This window comes from Myotis davidii, unplaced genomic scaffold (genome assembly GCF_000327345.1).
Source record: "Myotis davidii unplaced genomic scaffold, ASM32734v1 scaffold355, whole genome shotgun sequence".
Lineage (NCBI taxonomy): Eukaryota > Metazoa > Chordata > Mammalia > Chiroptera > Vespertilionidae > Myotis > Myotis davidii.
In genome coordinates, this window is record NW_006286818.1 from 1,348,886 (window position 1) to 1,361,544 (window position 12,659).

Here is a 12,659-nt window from a genome sequence, read left to right on the forward strand (position 1 = left end):
GGTCATGGCGTCCAGCTCCGGCCTGGCGTGAGGATCCCGACCCGCGAGAGGTGAGGGGCGGGCTGGGCTGAGGGCGCAGGTCCTGCCGAGCCAGCAGGGGCGCGAGGAGGGAGGTCCAGCTCGACCTGGGGAGGGGGACACAGTCGGAATATCGCTTGCCCTCGGGAACGCACCCCCCGAGCTGTTTAATGGGCGGGGGCGCCCCCAGGGCTCGTGGAGGTTACGCTTCGGCCCCCAATCCGGTAGCAGCCCCAGAGCACAGTGGGGAGGGCTCAGGGGCAGCCAGCGGACCCTGCCACCCTAGAGCAGAGAACAAGGCCGGCCTGGGGCCAGCTGGAGCAGCAGCCCTGCCCTGGGGGCTTCTGGGAGTTGTAGTCCCCCTCCTAGGGTTCCCTACCCCTGGGGTCCCAGCACCCCTCCGTGCCTGATGGGAGCCTCCCGAAGGAGGTGCATTGGGTTTGGGGATCACTGGGGTCACCCTCTGGCCCCAAGCACTGCCTGGGGGCAGCAGGGGCTGTGCCTGGAGGAGTCTCCCCAGCCGAGTTCTTCGCGGTGTGGGTTTGGCTGGGCGGTGGGGGTGGGGCCATCGGAGTTCCTTGGAGGTGTCCCTGCGCTGCAACGGGAAGCGGCCCCTGCCTTGGCCCAAAGGAGTGTGGGGAAGAGAAGGGAGGCTCGGCTTCTTGCTTGCCTGAGGCGCCTTCTGTCCCGGGGCTGCTGGGATTTGGTCTCAGGAGGGACCGTGTCTCCTCTCCCTTCTCCCCTGGGTGCTGAGAGGAGCGGGCTCCTGACCGTCTGGGATCTGGAGGCTGCCTCTCTGGAACAGTAACGCCAGGATCAGCTTCTGTCTGTCTGTCCAGCTTCCTTCCTTCCGGGTTTCTCTGACACTTTCCCCTCCCTCTCTTTCTATCTGTCTGTCTGCTGCTGGGGGTGTATGTCTGCGGCGGTGTCTGGCGGGGAGGCTGGAGGGAAAGTGTTGCTCTGGGAGAGGTGGGCCGGCAGGTGATGGCGCACACCTGAGAGAGCTGCTCCCCACTGTGTGCTGCAACCCTCCCATGTCTCCAGGCAGCTTTTCAAATGCGACCCCTGAGTTCGGTGGGCGTCCCCTGCCCTTCTGCCAGCTCCTCTTGGGAGCGGCCACTCCTGGGCTAGGGCTGCTGGCGGCCTCCTCTCCTCCTCTGGGTCAGGACCGCGATTCCATGGCCCCAGGCGAAGGACATGTTCAGGCCCTGTCGTTCTGGTGTCAGCTCTGAGGCGCCTGCTGAGAGAAGCCTCGGGACAGGGAGAGGGTGGCAGAGCAGGTGAAGGGTCGGGGCATCTGGTGCCAGGAGGGAAGGTGCCGCCTTCCCCAGGGGTCAGGCCTGAAGGCCAGCCTTCTGACCACGTGGCTCTAGAGGCTCTCGGCTCACCTGTGGTGCTCCTAATGTGTGTGGGGGGGGTTGGGCTGATGTTGGGAGGGGGGCTTGTGAGGGCTAGACTGCCTCTGCTCTTGGGTCCAGAGTCGCTCCTGTGCTGGGGCAGCGGGAGGTGGGTTCTGGAGGTCCATATGGAGACTCCCAATGAGGCTCTAGTGACTGGGGTGGGAAGTCAAAGTGGGGAGAAACCGCAGAGGCCTGGGGAAGGATTCTGGTCCCCAGAAACTGGGACGGGCACAGCAGTGGGGATGTGGGACCTGGTGAACTTGCAATTGATCTGTGTTGGGCCCCCTTGACTTTGGGTAGTTCCTGCCTCCCAGCTTCCGGGTCCCTGGGTTAAGCAGGAGTTCTGGGCTGGGGACTCAGTTTCCACGAACAGGCAGGGGTAGCGTTCTGGGCAGAGGCCTGGTGGGTGGCAGTGTTGACTCAGCAGAGGCTGGAATGCCTGGCACCTGCTTTAGATTAAAGGCGATGCCTGCGAAGAGGGGCTGCCCACCTCGGGGTGGGGGGGAGTGGCTGGGAGGGAGTTCCCTGGAGCCCAGGAGTGGGGCGCAAGGAAAGGACCGGGGTTGCAGGCAATGGCAGCTCTAGCAGGAGCCCCAGACAGGAGCCGAGGGCACCCCCACACTGCCTCTGGTGCCAAATTCCATCCTAGTGCCAGGGGACAGTAGCAGGGCAGCTGTGGGGGCCAGGATGTCTGAGTGAGGGCCTGAAAGGAGGTGGGGGCACTTTGGGGTTCTCATTGCCTTGACGCCATGTTTACTCTTCCTGGGGTGTCTTGGCTGCTCACAGTGAGGTGCTCCTGGAGCCTGAGCACCCAAGGGTGATGGGGAAATAGCATCCCTTCCTTGTCCTGAGAGCTTTGGGCACTGCCTGGGCGCTGACCTGGGGGAGGAGGAAGAGGGGATGGCAGCGTGGGAAAGTGGGCAGCCAAGTGGGGACAGGTTGGGTGCCCCGGGCAGGGAGCCTCTGCCAGCCCTGCTCTCCCTGGGGTGGGGCTGTGCCAGGGACTGGCTCAACCTGTTGAGTGCCTGGCTGCGCTAGTTTGGCATCTGGGCCTCTGCCTGCCGGCCCTGCCAGCTGCCCACCCAGAGCCATACTGTGGGCTGCCCAGGGACCTGGGGAAAGGCTGCCTGGCCGAGGCGCCAGGATGGGCCGTAGAGGCTCCGTCCAGGTCCTTCCTTGTGACCCCAGAGCTGGAGGGCCCGCGTGGCCGAGTAGCTGGGAGCTGAGGGGCTGGGGAGACCGCGGGGCTGCTGCTTGATCGGGGGCTCTGGAGCCAGAGCCTGGAATCGCCTCTGCTGGGTGCGAGGCTCCGGCCTCCACCCTCACCCCCGACTGGTCTGCACTCCTTCCCCCCCCCAACCCCCCCTGCAAGCACTGCCCACTCCCTCGGAGGTGGGGGGAAGGTCTGAGGGCACTCTGTACCCTGGGAGGAGAAGGGTGGCTTCCTGCCCATCTTCCTAACACCCCTCCCCCCCACCCCGCCCTGAGTGTGGGAATTCCCTGACACCGCGCCCCCCCCACAGGCCCTTGCTGCCCCTGCCCCACCCCTGAGCTTTAGAGGTGGGGTGGGGAAGGGGTGCCAGGTACCGGTCCGGTCCGTAGGGGAGAAGGTGGTCAGCACAGCCTGAGTGGGGGCGGAGGCACAGGAGGGTTCTCTTCCCTCCCAGTCCTGAGGGGAAGGAAGCCTGCCCCACCTTCTTGTCTAGCAGTGGCCGAGGCAGAGGCTGTGTCTCCTTTCCCTTCGGCCTCCCTGCTGGCCCCGGGCACCTGCCTTTCCTGATGCTGTAGCTTCCAGTCCCCTTTCCTCAGGGCCTGGGGCTGTCCACCCCCCTCCTCCCAGGGGCTGATTGGCTGATCTGCACTGGCCGGACTGCCCTCCCCTGGCTCTCCACCCCCAGGCCAGGAATGGCCCTGGGTCCAGCATTTCGAAACCAGGATTGTTTTGAAATCTCTGAGTGTCTCTCCACCCCCTCCTCTCTCCCCACAACCCAGAGCCTAGTCTCCTAACCTGACGCCACACTGTGCATCCTGTGTCCTACCAGGGTGCATGCATGCGTGCACACTAGCACATGGCCACATGTGTACTCCTGTGTGTGTATACGTGAGTGTGTATGGAGTGTGTGTGCTAGCACATGGCCATGTGCATACTCCTGTGTGTCTGTGTGTGTGTGTGTATGAGTATGAGTGAGTATGCTAGCACATGGCCATGTGTATACTCCTGTGTGTATGTGTGTGTATGTGTGCTAGCACATGGCCATGTGTATACTCTTGTGTGTATGTGTGTGTATGTGTGCTAGCACATGGCCATGTGTATACTCTTGTGTGTATGTGTGTGTATGTGTGCTAGCACATGGCCATGTGTATACTCTTGTGTGTGTGTGTGTGTATGAGTGTGAGTGAGTATGCTCGCACATGGCCATGTGCATACTCCTGTGTGTGTGTGTGTGCATGTGTGCATGCGTGTGCTAGCACATGGCCATGTGCATACCCCTGTGTGTGTGTGTGCGCGTGCGTGCGCGTGCGTGTGCTAGCACATGGCCATGTGTATACTCCTGTGTCTGCGTGTGTGTGCATGTGTGCTAGCACACGGCCATGTGTGTACTCCTGTGTGTGTGTGTGCGCGCGCGCACGTGTGTGTGCTAGCACACGGCCATGTGTGTACTCCTGTGTGTGTGTGTGCGCGCGCGCACGTGTGTGTGCTAGCACACGGCCATGTGTGTACTCCTGTGTGTGTGTGTGCGCGCGCGCACGTGTGTGTGCTAGCACACGGCCATGTGTGTACTCCTGTGTGTGTGTGTGCGCGCGCGCACGTGTGTGTGCTAGCACACGGCCATGTGTGTACTCCTGTGTGTGTGTGTGCGCGCGCGCACGTGTGTGTGCTAGCACACGGCCATGTGTGTACTCCTGTGTGTGTGTGTGCGCGCGCGCACGTGTGTGTGCTAGCACACGGCCATGTGTGTACTCCTGTGTGTGTGTGTGCGCGCGCGCACGTGTGTGTGCTAGCACACGGCCATGTGTGTACTCCTGTGTGTGTGTGTGCGCGCGCGCACGTGTGTGTGCTAGCACACGGCCATGTGTGTACTCCTGTGTGTGTGTGTGCGCGCGCGCACGTGTGTGTGCTAGCACACGGCCATGTGTGTACTCCTGTGTGTGTGTGTGCGCGCGCGCACGTGTGTGTGCTAGCACACGGCCATGTGTGTACTCCTGTGTGTGTGTGTGCGCGCGCGCACGTGTGTGTGCTAGCACACGGCCATGTGTGTACTCCTGTGTGTGTGTGTGTGTGAGTGAGTGTGTGTGCTAGCATATGGCCATGTGCATACTCCTGTGTGTGTCCCAGTGTGGTGCATCTTGTCAGCCAGCAGCTCTGTGCACTGGCCCGCCCCTCTCGTTCCTGAGCTCTCCCGGGCCTTCTCTATGAGTGCGAAAGCCCCCACGGTCTGCAGGAGCCCTTCCTGGGTGTGGGGGTGAAGTTTAAGAGGTGCCTGGGTGTGTGTGTTTGGGAGTTGTGTCTGTGCGTCTCTCAGCTACACATGTCGGGGAGTATCTCGGAGGAGCGTGCATAGTTGTCTCTCTGATGAGTGCATTGCTGGTGAGCACACATGGGCGCTCTGTGCCTTTTCCCGCCTTCTCCTCCCTGGGAACATGTCTGGGGTGTATAGTCACATCTCCCTGGAGCTGCCCGGGACATGGAGGCCTCTGTCCTTCCATAGGGAGCTTGCTGGCGTGGGGCCAGGCCTCCTGGCAGTTCTGAGGTCCTTGGAGAGAAAGTGTTAGAGTGGGAGGCTTTGGGATGAATTGTCCCCAGGGCTGGCCTCTCCCTCTGTCTCTCACGGACACCAGTGCCATGAGGATCCCAGCATGACCCCCTCTTCTGGTCCGGAGGCTCCGTGGTGGGCCTCACAGGGAGGCCCAGTGCTCTGAAGGAACGGGCGTTAGCCCTCCACCCCTGGGGTCACTTGCTTTTTGAGGACAAGAAACAGCCAGCTGCACCGGACCAGGGAGCTTGGTGGCTAATTTAAGGTCTGAAAGCTGACTTCTCAGCTAGGCAAAGAGCAAAACAAGACCAGACACTCGTATTTCCAGCCTCCACAGAGGACCGAGGGGCCTGAAGTCCTCGGGGCGGTGCCGCCCCAGAAATGTGAAGTGTTTGGGGGGCCAACTGCCATTGCAGCAGATCCTGGGAAATACTTCAACAACAACAACAACACACATACTTTTATTGATTTCAGAGAGGAAGAGAGAGATAGAAACATCAATGATGTGAATCACTGATCGGCTGCTTCCTGCATGCGCCCTACTGGGGATGGGGCCTGCAACCTGGGCATGTGCCCTTGCCCGGATTGAGCCCAGGACCCTTTAGTCCACAGGCCACTGCTCTATCCACTGAGCCAATCCAGCTAGGGTGGGAAGTCCTTTAAAAAAAATAAAAAGATTGGCTTGAGAGAGAGAATCATTGATTTGTTCCACTTATGCATCAGTTGGTTGATTCTTATATATGCCCTGATCGGGGATCAAACCTGAAACCGTGGCATCTCAGGACGATCCTCTAAACGACTGAGCTACCTGGCCGGGCCTGGGAAGTCCTTCATGCTCATCTCATTCCTTCCCCCGCCTCTGGAGAGTGCTCTGAGGGGGCAGGTTGCCCGGTGCTTGTTTTTGTTGCCAAACCCAGGTGGTGAGGATGGCGAGGTACCCTGTGCACGCCGTGGGCAGTGAAAGCCCCCCACCCCGTGCCATCCTGGGGTCTCAGGCTAGGACCAAACCAATGCTTTCCTCTGGCAACTCCTGTGGGCAATCAGCGACGAAGAAGAGGGCTGGGCAGGGGCTGTCAGGGGAGACAGGGGCTGTGTGTAGGGGACAGGGGCTGTGTGTGGGGGACAGGGGCTGTGTGCGGACAGGGGCTGTGTAGGGGGGACAGGGGCTGGGGGGGGGGGACAGGGGCTGGGGGGGGGGGACAGGGGCTGGGGGGGGGGGACAGGGGCTGGGGGGGGGGGACAGGGGCTGGGGGGGGGGGACAGGGGCTGGGGGGGGGGGACAGGGGCTGGGGGGGGGGGACAGGGGCTGGGGGGGGGGGACAGGGGCTGGGGGGGGGGGACAGGGGCTGGGGGGGGGGGACAGGGGCTGGGGGGGGGGGACAGGGGCTGGGGGGGGGGGACAGGGGCTGGGGGGGGGGGACAGGGGCTGGGGGGGGGGGACAGGGGCTGGGGGGGGGGGACAGGGGCTGGGGGGGGGGGACAGGGGCTGGGGGGGGGGGACAGGGGCTGGGGGGGGGGGACAGGGGCTGGGGGGGGGGGACAGGGGCTGGGGGGGGGGGACAGGGGCTGGGGGGGGGGGACAGGGGCTGGGGGGGGGGGACAGGGGCTGGGGGGGGGGGACAGGGGCTGGGGGGGGGGGACAGGGGCTGGGGGGGGGGGACAGGGGCTGGGGGGGGGGGACAGGGGCTGGGGGGGGGGGACAGGGGCTGGGGGGGGGGGACAGGGGCTGGGGGGGGGGGACAGGGGCTGGGGGGGGGGGACAGGGGCTGGGGGGGGGGGACAGGGGCTGGGGGGGGGGGACAGGGGCTGGGGGGGGGGGACAGGGGCTGGGGGGGGGGGACAGGGGCTGGGGGGGGGGGACAGGGGCTGGGGGGGGGGGACAGGGGCTGGGGGGGGGGGACAGGGGCTGGGGGGGGGGGACAGGGGCTGGGGGGGGGGGACAGGGGCTGGGGGGGGGGGACAGGGGCTGGGGGGGGGGGACAGGGGCTGGGGGGGGGGGACAGGGGCTGGGGGGGGGGGACAGGGGCTGGGGGGGGGGGACAGGGGCTGGGGGGGGGGGACAGGGGCTGGGGGGGGGGGACAGGGGCTGGGGGGGGGGGACAGGGGCTGGGGGGGGGGGACAGGGGCTGGGGGGGGGGGACAGGGGCTGGGGGGGGGGGACAGGGGCTGGGGGGGGGGGACAGGGGCTGGGGGGGGGGGACAGGGGCTGGGGGGGGGGGACAGGGGCTGGGGGGGGGGGACAGGGGCTGGGGGGGGGGGACAGGGGCTGGGGGGGGGGGACAGGGGCTGGGGGGGGGGGACAGGGGCTGGGGGGGGGGGACAGGGGCTGGGGGGGGGGGACAGGGGCTGGGGGGGGGGGACAGGGGCTGGGGGGGGGGGACAGGGGCTGGGGGGGGGGGACAGGGGCTGGGGGGGGGGGACAGGGGCTGGGGGGGGGGGACAGGGGCTGGGGGGGGGGGACAGGGGCTGGGGGGGGGGGACAGGGGCTGGGGGGGGGGGACAGGGGCTGGGGGGGGGGGACAGGGGCTGGGGGGGGGGGACAGGGGCTGGGGGGGGGGGACAGGGGCTGGGGGGGGGGGACAGGGGCTGGGGGGGGGGGACAGGGGCTGGGGGGGGGGGACAGGGGCTGGGGGGGGGGGACAGGGGCTGGGGGGGGGGGACAGGGGCTGGGGGGGGGGGACAGGGGCTGGGGGGGGGGGACAGGGGCTGGGGGGGGGGGACAGGGGCTGGGGGGGGGGGACAGGGGCTGGGGGGGGGGGACAGGGGCTGGGGGGGGGGGACAGGGGCTGGGGGGGGGGGACAGGGGCTGGGGGGGGGGGACAGGGGCTGGGGGGGGGGGACAGGGGCTGGGGGGGGGGGACAGGGGCTGGGGGGGGGGGACAGGGGCTGGGGGGGGGGGACAGGGGCTGGGGGGGGGGGACAGGGGCTGGGGGGGGGGGACAGGGGCTGGGGGGGGGGGACAGGGGCTGGGGGGGGGGGACAGGGGCTGGGGGGGGGGGACAGGGGCTGGGGGGGGGGGACAGGGGCTGGGGGGGGGGGACAGGGGCTGGGGGGGGGGGACAGGGGCTGGGGGGGGGGGACAGGGGCTGGGGGGGGGGGACAGGGGCTGGGGGGGGGGGACAGGGGCTGGGGGGGGGGGACAGGGGCTGGGGGGGGGGGACAGGGGCTGGGGGGGGGGGACAGGGGCTGTGGGGGGACAGAGGCTGTGGGGGGACAGAGGCTGTGTGGGGGGACAGGGGCTGTGGGGGGGGCAGTGACCTCTGGTCCCAGGGAGACAGGCAGGCAGAGCGCCAGCTCGGACCCAGCACGGGGAGGGCCTTGGCAAGGCATTTTCGGTTTATTTCTCAATCTCTGTCTCTGAGACACGCACACACACGTCACTGCAGACACCTTCAGGAGACGAGCCCAGAACTCACCCCGGGGCAGGGCAGGGCAGGGCCGGGCCGGGCGGTGTCCCAGAGGGCTGTGTGGCTCCAGCCTTGTTCTTGCGGATGCCCGGCCATTGCCTCCGGACCTAGAAGCAGAGCCCAGCACAGGCCAGCCTCCTCCCGACGCCCCCAGCCTGTGTCTGGAGCAGCACAGGCTGGAGAGGGTTAAGTCTGGTTGGCAGGGACATCCCCTCCCTCCTGAGAGAGAGAGAGAGAGAGAGAGAGAGAGAGAGAGAGAGAGAGAGAGATGGTTTAGCAGCTTGCTCTAGTTGGCCTCTCTCCCAGAATTCTTTGGAAAAGAACTCCCCTTTGACCCCCAGTACAAACTGAGCCCAGCCACCAGCCTCCCTCCCGCCTGCCTGTGGAAGCTGCCCAGCCCCACGTCCTGACCCCAGGCCCTCCTGGCCAGGCCTGGTCCCCAGGATTTTGCATCTTCAGGGGAGAAGGGATGTCGTCAAGGAGACCTCACAAGGACAGGGGACCCACCTCACCCTTTCCCTTGACACAGGATCACCCTGGGGGTGACTGGAGCCAGACCCTGGGGTCCTCCGCCTCCCCACCCCTCCCTTTCTCCTTCCAGCCCTCAGGCCCGGCCGGTGGGAGCTGTCTGCCTGTCCCCTCTCCTGGCAGAACTCCCAGGGACCTCTAGGCATCTTCCCAGCTTCTAGGACAGGGAGGGGAGCAGTGTGTCAGCGGAGCTGGCTGTCCTGGCTCCCAGCCAATTCACAGACATGGGAGGGGGTGTCTCAGGAGCTCAGGGACTTCCTGGAGCTGCGGCTGTGTGTGTGTGTGTGTGTGTGCATGTTTCTGTGTGTGTGTGTCCATGTTTCTCTCTGTGTATGTGCATGTTTCTCTCTCTCTCTGTGTGTGTGTCCATGTTTCTCTCTGTGTATGTGCATGTTTCTCTCTCTCTCTGTGTGTGTGTCCATGTTTCTCTCTGTGTATGTGCATGTTTCTCTCTCTCTCTGTGTGTGTGTCCATGTTTCTCTCTGTGTATGTGCATGTTTCTCTCTCTCTCTGTGTGTGTGTCCATGTTTCTCTCTGTGTATGTGCATGTTTCTCTCTCTCTCTGTGTGTGTGTCCATGTTTCTCTCTGTGTATGTGCATGTTTCTCTCTCTCTCTGTGTGTGTGTCCATGTTTCTCTCTGTGTATGTGCATGTTTCTCTCTCTCTCTGTGTGTGTGTCCATGTTTCTCTCTGTGTATGTGCATGTTTCTCTCTCTCTCTGTGTGTGTGTCCATGTTTCTCTCTGTGTATGTGCATGTTTCTCTCTCTCTCTGTGTGTGTGTCCATGTTTCTCACACTACCTGGCACATAGCAGGTGCTCAATAAATATTTGTTGGATAAGTGAGTGAATGAAGATGGACCCGCTTATGAAAGGAGAGCTCTTCCACATGTTTATCATAAGCGCTGGACTGAAGTTTCATTTCCTCATAGAGGTTGTGTGTGTTGGGATGGGACTGGGGTTATGGGAGGAGGAGAGGCAGAGATCCTGGCCTGAGAGATTGCTGGCCTGGGGCTTCTCGCTGGGACCTGCTCCATAGGGAGCCCCAGGCCCAGACCACACCCTTGAGCCTGAGCCCAGACACACAGCTGCCCTGAGGGGGTCCCCTGCTGGTGTGTGCTCCTGGCCCCTCCCACAGCCCCTTGCTGATCAGCCGGGCCTCCTGCAGGGCTTTTGTCAGGGGACCCTCCTCCTGGCTTCTGACCTCCCCTTCTTCATCCTCTTTCCCCCAGGGGAGGGGCTCACAGCCAGTCCCCTGGAGGCTGGTCTGGAGTGGGGGGAGTGGGGTGAGGCCATGGCGGGATTTAGGCTCTGGTTAACTAACTGGATCCTTCCCCAGGTTGGGGGTGGAGGTGGGGGGTTGGTGCCGGCTTTGGCCTCAGCTGGCAGAGTCAAAGCCAGGGTGGCCACCAGCCACCATAGTGTGGTTTCTGCCTGGGCCCCTAGAGACACACACTCTCTTCTGCTGCCACCCCTCTTCCCTCGCTCCCTCCCTCCCTCCCTCCCTCCCTCATTAGCAACAACTCCCTGAATTCACAACAAACATGCCTCTGGGCTCCAGGTCCTCAGGAGGGGGGACTCCCCCGCACCCCCAGCCACCGCCAGAGGACACACCCCACAGGGACCAGGAAGAAGTGGTCCTGTTTGGGGAGCAGTGACAGGTGTGGCTGAGGAGGTTTAGGGGTGGGGCTTGGACTCCACCCCACTTGACCTTTGACCCTCACCTGCAGAGTGGGATGGGCAGCAGACTCCTTTTCTCAGGGAGGGGGGGCTGTGCTGCTGTCATGGTAATGTGCCTGATTCTGAGAGGTGGGGATCACTGAGGACATCTCGGATGAAGGGTGGGTGGGCTGGGGCAGCCCAAGGACTTTGCTCTCGGAGCTCCAGGTGGGTTGGGCACCAGTGTTGAGGTGGGTGGAGTGTCCCCTCTCTTTGACCTCCTCCCCGGGCAAGAGCTGTGTTGTCTAGCTCCAGCCTGGCGCACATCAGCATGGGGGAGTGGAAGGAGTGAGCAGACACCAGTTGCCTCACAGCACGGGGTGCTGACACCAGGGTGCATGTGGATTGCGAACCGGTGAAGAACCCATGGGGTGCATGGGCTCAGTCCTAACTCTAACTCTGGGCCGTACCGTGAGCACGTGACCTAACTGCTGCCGCCTTCTCTGTGACGTGGGGAGCAGAAGTGCTTTGGCAGGAGCTGTTCTGAGGGTTAAATGAGAGCCTGTGAAACCTCAGGACAGCCTGTTAGAGACAGTCCTTGGTAGTTTTATCAGCTCTTACGAGAACTCCAACCCCCAGGGGCGTTTGCAGGGGAGACCTGAGGCAGGTGAGGACGTGGGGGGTGTTGGGAAGACACCAGCTAGATGCCCCCCCGCCTTTTTAAATATTTTTATTGATTTCAGAGGAAGGGCGAGAGAGAGAAACATCAATGATGAGAGAGAATCACTGATCGGCTGCCTCCTTCACGCCCCACACTAGGGATTGAGCCTACAACCCGGGCATGTGCCCTTGACCGGAATCGAACCCGAAACCCTTCTATCCACAGAGCCAAACCAGCTAGGGCCAGACCTGTCTTCTTGCTGCCTCAGTTTCCCCCACGATTGGTGCTGGTTGTCATCTTGATTACAGTTTGCCAAGTAGCTAATGGCCTGGAGGGGGCTGGGGCCTTTGGTCAGTTCTTCCCCACTTCTCCCAGCCTCTCAGGCGGAGCCCCCTCCCCGGGCTGTGAGCAGACAGGTAAGCTTCCGCACCTCCCCAGCCACCCCAGCCTTGCTGCCCTGCTCTTTCACTGAGCAAGGCATTCTGTCCTTAAACGCCTCAAATGGCTGCTTCCTTTCCTTCCTGGCTAAGGGGTCAGGGACCTTCCTTGGGGAGAAAAAAATGGCAGCATGGAGCTCTGACATGGATGGTACCGCTTAGGCCTGCCTCGGTGCTCAGGTTCCCTGGCTCCCTGAGCGGGCGGGGCAGTGCTCATGCCTGGGACGTGTGTGGAAGCCTGGGTAGGCATGCCTGTCACCTGGTGCACACAGATGGGCAGGGAGGAGGCGTCCTGAAACCCCGAGGACGGGCGGGGTATCAGCATCTGTGGTGTCTGAATCCTGTCCTAGGCTGCCGGGTGAGGGGGCAGTCAGTCCTGGGTGCCCTGGGGCAGGGGAGATGCTGAGTAATGCTGGTGGGCAGGGCTCCTAAAGGCCCTGGGATGGGGGTGGGGGTGGAGGGCTGCGCCTGGACCTTCTGGGCGAGGACAGGCTGGGCAGCAGGGACATTGCTCCCGCGAGGGGAGCTCACGGACAGGTGGTTTGGGTCTTCTGGGCAGTCACTGGCCACAGCCCTAGAGACAGTTGATCAGCAGGTGGCCAGAGTGCCTGGGACGTGCGGGCACCCGGGTCTGAGGCCTGGCGAGGCGGGCAGGTGCCTTCTCTGGCCTGGGACCGGGGTGTGGGCTGGAATCCCTGGCTCCGCTCACCGCCTCCTTGGGGGGCAGAGGGGAGCACTCCCCTGGGCCCTGCTGCGGCTCAGCACTGGCCCGGCCTGCGCGGCGCTCGCTGCTGGG

At 64.5% G+C, this 12,659-nt stretch overlaps 1 protein-coding gene across 2 annotated transcripts in view; it reads left to right on the top strand.

Moving 5' to 3' along the window:
- Positions 1-6: 6 nt before the first annotated feature.
- BCL9L (B-cell CLL/lymphoma 9-like) overlaps positions 7-12,659 on the top strand; it is a 29,852-nt gene continuing 17,199 nt past the window's right edge. For both annotated transcript variants that reach the window (XM_006758712.2, XM_006758714.2), the window contains exon 1: positions 7-50. The gene's annotated coding sequence lies outside the window, so the exon portion shown is untranslated. The remainder of the gene's footprint in view (positions 51-12,659) is intronic.